The following is a 5295-nucleotide window of genomic DNA, read 5'->3' as shown; positions in this document are numbered from 1 at the left end:
AAAAAGAGGAGAGTGAAGCAACAGGAGAAGTGAAAATATAAAAAGGGAGAGCAATTGGGACCATTTGAACATCAAAGTAATAGCAGATTAGAACCTATTAAATACTATTGAATAAGATAAGAATCCATGAGTCAGTAGTGATACAAATGAATAAATACATAAATAGGGGAGAAGTAAAAGCTCTTCCTTATGATAGAATGCCAACTAATCAATGTGGAATGAATGATGAAATTAGAGAAATCACCATTTGGTAACCATCATAGTAATAATTGATTCAGCTAAGAATCATCAATCCACTGGCTAAAAATACTGGGTAAAAGTTTGATGAGAAACAGCATGTTTACATATTCTCAAAGTGAATTGTGATATTGTGATTTATAATAAGAAACATATATTTGGTCTTAGACCCATTTCTGGCACAGAGCTCCTAAAACCCTTGGAATTTCCCAAGTGTTGAGAGGGGTAAATGCATCTTTTGTTATGTTAGTGAAGTGACTTTTGGACCTCACGTAAGGATAGGGGATGGTTGCCAGGGGAGCAAACCTGGAATAGAAGGTTGGAACTTTCAATACCATACCCTGATTTCAAGGGAGGGAAAAGGGGCTTGTAGGGTGAATCAATCACCAATGGCCAATGATTTAATTGTCATGCTTATGTAATGAAGCCACCATAAAAATCCAAAAGGAGAGCGTACGGAGAGCTGCCAGGGTGGTGAACCAGAAAGCTTCCACGTGCCACCATGCCTGGCCCCAAACTGCACAAGGTCAGCAGCTCCTTTGTTCAGGACCTTACCCTATGTATCTCTTCATCTGACTGTTGATTCATGAGTAAACTGGTTTCCTGAGCTCTTTGAGCTGCTCTAGCAAATTAATTCAAGCCAAGAAAGCGGTCATGGGAACCTCTGACTTTTAGCCATTTGATCGGAAGCACAGGTAACAACCTGGAACTTGTGATTGAAGATGGGTGGTCTTGTGGGACTGAGCCCACAACCTGTGGAATCAAATGCTCTCTATGGGCAAATGGTGTCAGAATTGAGTTGAATTGTACCACATCCAGCTGATGTCAGAGAGCTGCTGAATGGTGTGGGGTTAAATGAGATCATAAGGGTGGGGCCTTAATACAGTAGGACTGGTTTCCTTATAGGAAGACGAAGAGACCCCAGGAGTGTGCATGCACGAGGAAAGGCCATGAGAGGACACAGTGAGAAGGGGCCACCTACAAGCCAGGAAGAGAGTCTCAGCAGAAATCAAGCCTGATGGCACCTTGAACTTTAACTTCCAGCCTCCAGTACTGTGAGTAAATAATTTTTTGTTATTCAGGCCACAAGCCTATGGTATTCTGTTATGGCAGCCTGAGCACACTAATACAGAATACATATTTTAAACAAAATTAAGATTATACTGTATATACCATTTTATATCCTTCATTTTAAGTGATTGGAATTTTGCCAAAGTTTTCAATATTCTTTGAAAATTTGATTGTTGAAATAGGTATATAATATTTCACCATATTGATACACCCTGGATTATTTAAATAATCTTCCATTGGATATTTAAGGTAGTTCCAATTATAAAAAATACTGCAATAGGTATTATTATAAATTAATATTGGCCTGTACTTCTAGTGTTTTATTTATAATATCTTCTTACAGGCAAGGACATTTTAAAATTTTGATATAACTTGTAAAATTGCTTTCCAAAATTATTGCACCAAATTTAACTTCCACGTGCATTATTTCATAATTCCTATTTCACTGCACATTTTCCTCCCTCAAATATCTTTTAAACAATATTTACCATTTTGATAGGTGAAATATCATATTTTGATTTCAATGTGAATTTAATTCATTTCTAGTGAAAGAAAGACCTTTTTATCTGTGTATTGACCATTTGATTCCTTCTTTTGTAAATTGTCAATATCCTTTTACCATCTTTCTAGCTGGTTGATTTTTATATTTTTATTGATTTTTAAGCACTCTTTACATGTTCTAGATAATGACTTATTTCTCTCATTTGTTATAAAACTTTATTTTAAATGTTATTTTAATATACTTTTGTAATTATTTAATCCTACCTTTATCCAATTAAAACCACAAGTATATGTTTCCTTGTAACCAAAGGGGCTGTATTTCTCTCTGTTCCTTTGATCAATTCTAACGTCCACAAAAGGTCTTCTATGTACTGCAGAACCTTGTTATAACTTGGTTCATTATCACCAAGATTTTAAGGTAAGGTAGGTCAAAGCATGTTTCCTGAACCAAGCTTTGTTCAGTAAAAAATTGATGTTACAGAGTTAACCTCTAACCTAGTCCTAATTCTGTTCTCCAACTCCAACATCATATAGAAATACTGCAATGGTTTGAAGTGTTGAATCACACACCCAGAATTTTCAATTACTGTGAGAGGGACTCAGCCCAGCACTTTCAAAGCTTGACATCAAATAGCCACCTTATTTGAAAAGTGTGTTTTAAATCTCTGACATAGCACATTTGGAGTCTTTGGCCAAGATAAATAATTATATTTATTTTCTAACTGCTGTGGGGACTTTGTCTTTTATTTTATTAAGGAATTGTGAATCTGTGCCAAACATATTTTGTGTTTCTAAATCATCCAGCTGTGATACAAAAATAATATATTAACTTTATTGGATAAAATGATGAAAACCGGGCCAATCTTAAAAAGGCATGTAGTAATTTTATATAATGATGTGCCAAGCTTTGTATCATGATTTAAAATCCTAAGGATTCTGTATGTTTTACATGCTTTTCACATATTTAAAAAATTATAGCTAGGCTTTTTTTCCTGCTCTGTTTGTGATTGGACAGACATAATCACATTTGAAAGGAATGTTGTTTACACGAACTACGTCACAGAGAAGAGTTAAAAAAAAATAAAGGGGGCAGGGGTGCATTACTTGGGTATATTTTAAAGTACCTAAGTTTAGGAATTAGAAGATGCGTGTACATATTCAGCAGATGCCATTAGCCTTGGGTGGGTTACTTTACATCTCTCTCTCCAATTTTTATTCATGGAGTTGGGAATAATAGTTGTTTTATCTATCTTAGAAGTTCAGTGAATAATAAAATTCTTGTGAAAGCACTAATAGGGCTTACAATTTATGGCATCTATGAGAGCAGAATATGTCCTGCAAATAGAATTTGTTTGGTTTGCAAGGTGTTCAAAAAAATAGACTGAATCTGAGTACCCTTAGATAGGACACACCCACTTACCATCCTCAACTCTTCTTATTATTGTCTTATACCCACCCAGCTTTACTCATATTACATTTTGGCCTCTGCAAACATTTACGTGTGGGACCACATTGTTGTTCCAGGTGTTATGTACAGACCATCTGTATACAGGTGCTCGTTTAAAAAAGCAGTGACCTAGGTCTTAACTCGGACCTACTGAATCAGAATCTCTGGAGGCTGGGGCCTGGGAATTGGTGCTTTTAATAAGAACCTGTGGACAAATGTGAGAGCCTGTTATTTTTCATCTTTAAAAGAGCAGCCATGACGTGTGCACAGAGTCTTCAGGGAAATTAAAAACATTCACTTTCACAACCACAGGCAGAATGACCTAGAAGAGTCTAACTTGGACTCTTGTTTAATTGTATGCTTTTCATGAATAACATTAACTATAAATAGGAATAAGCAGGGGAAAGTTATTCCATCTTCCTCAGTTTCCTCCCCTATAACATGAGGGGTTGGATCTCTAAGATTGCTCCTGCTCCAATGTTTATGACTCAATGAACAATTTCCTTTCTGAATTTTAAGAGACGGTGTACTCCAGACTCATGATCAATGTGTGGATATGCTGACAAACTGTTAGAGTTTAAACACTGCACTTAGATGCAGTGTTTAAAAATACTGATTCTTGCCCTCTGTAGTGGACATCTGTTGTTTTGCCTTCCTAGCATCCCTTCTTCCTTCTTGTGGTGAAAGAATCCCAGTTGGACTTTGGGGACCCATCAATCAAGGTGGGACTGTTCATTAAGGTCCCGTGACCCAAGCTTGGCCAATCAGATGGTCTCTTCCTGAAACTGACATCTTAGGTGAAGTAACTCTAGGGCAGAAAGTAGACAAAGCTCATCCACCTAGAAAGAAGCACCATGAAGAGATCGTCCACAGCTCCTGTTACAAAGACCCAGATCTATGGACCACTGCAGATCTTTTCAGCTAATGCTTTTTTTTTCCACTCGAGTTAGCCAGTGACAGCTTCTGCTACCAGAGAAATTTAGTTCATTCTCCTGCAAAAGTGTTGGCCTCTTCTCTTCCAGCATTTGCACAGCAGCATCAGGGAGGCTCTGGTCAGAGAAGAGGCTAAAAAGCTCACCTGCAAATGAATTTTACCCTCTTAGCTGATGCCTTGATTTAGCCTGGCTTTATAATTCTTGTTCAGCTCCCCTGATGCAGTCTGACAGTTTGAGGACTACTGTTTCTCCATGATAAGAAAGCGTTTGCCTTAGGGAGGAGGGAGAAGATTGAATGGAAGTATTTTATATTCACTTGAACCACAATTATTTTGCTGACACAGGGCAAGGTATTAACAGGGTTTTGCTGTTGGGGAATTAAAGGCCATTTGGCCTATCCCTTATTCAGACGTTTCTCATTTTTAATATTGTGGTGTAAATGCAGTAACACGTGGTTAAGAAAATATGAAAATACGCACCCTGACCTATATGGATATTAAAATCCCCGTGTGATTGTGGTGCTTGGGGAATATCCCCATTTAAAAGGCTTCCACATTCAGGCTCCCAGCCATCCTTTATACTTAATCTCCCTTGGTCCTCTCACACCCTCTTTCTGGGCCCATCTATTACGTCCTATAGCGTCTGATTCTCATCCTTAGCTATGCATTCTAATCACTTGGAGAGTTTTTTAGAATATTGAGTTCTCAGCCCAACCACAAAGATGTTGCTTTAATTGATATGGGGCATGGACTGGGTATCAAGATTTATGACCCTCCCTCAAGTGATTCAGATGTACAGTCAAGTTTCAAAGTCCATGTTTTAGGACAGCTATAAGCTAATGTGACCCAATGGATATGGCCAAAGCCAGCACCTATTTTGTAAATAAAATTTCACTGGAGCCCAGTCATGCTCGTTTGTTTGCATGTTGCCTACTGGTACCTTCTTGTTACCATAGCAGTTAAGTGGTTGTGACAGAGACCTCATTGTCCGCAAAGCCTGAAACATTTAGGTTTTGTTTTCCAATCTCTGCTCTGGAGCAGTGGTTCTCCAACTTGCACATGCACCAGAATCACCTTGTAGGCTTGGGAAAACATCCTTCTGGGC

The sequence above is a fragment of the Eubalaena glacialis genome, chromosome 10, assembly GCF_028564815.1.
Source record: "Eubalaena glacialis isolate mEubGla1 chromosome 10, mEubGla1.1.hap2.+ XY, whole genome shotgun sequence".
NCBI lineage: Eukaryota > Metazoa > Chordata > Mammalia > Artiodactyla > Balaenidae > Eubalaena > Eubalaena glacialis.
The sequence above is the reverse complement of the archived record's forward strand: the minus strand, read 5'-3'. Positions refer to the sequence as shown.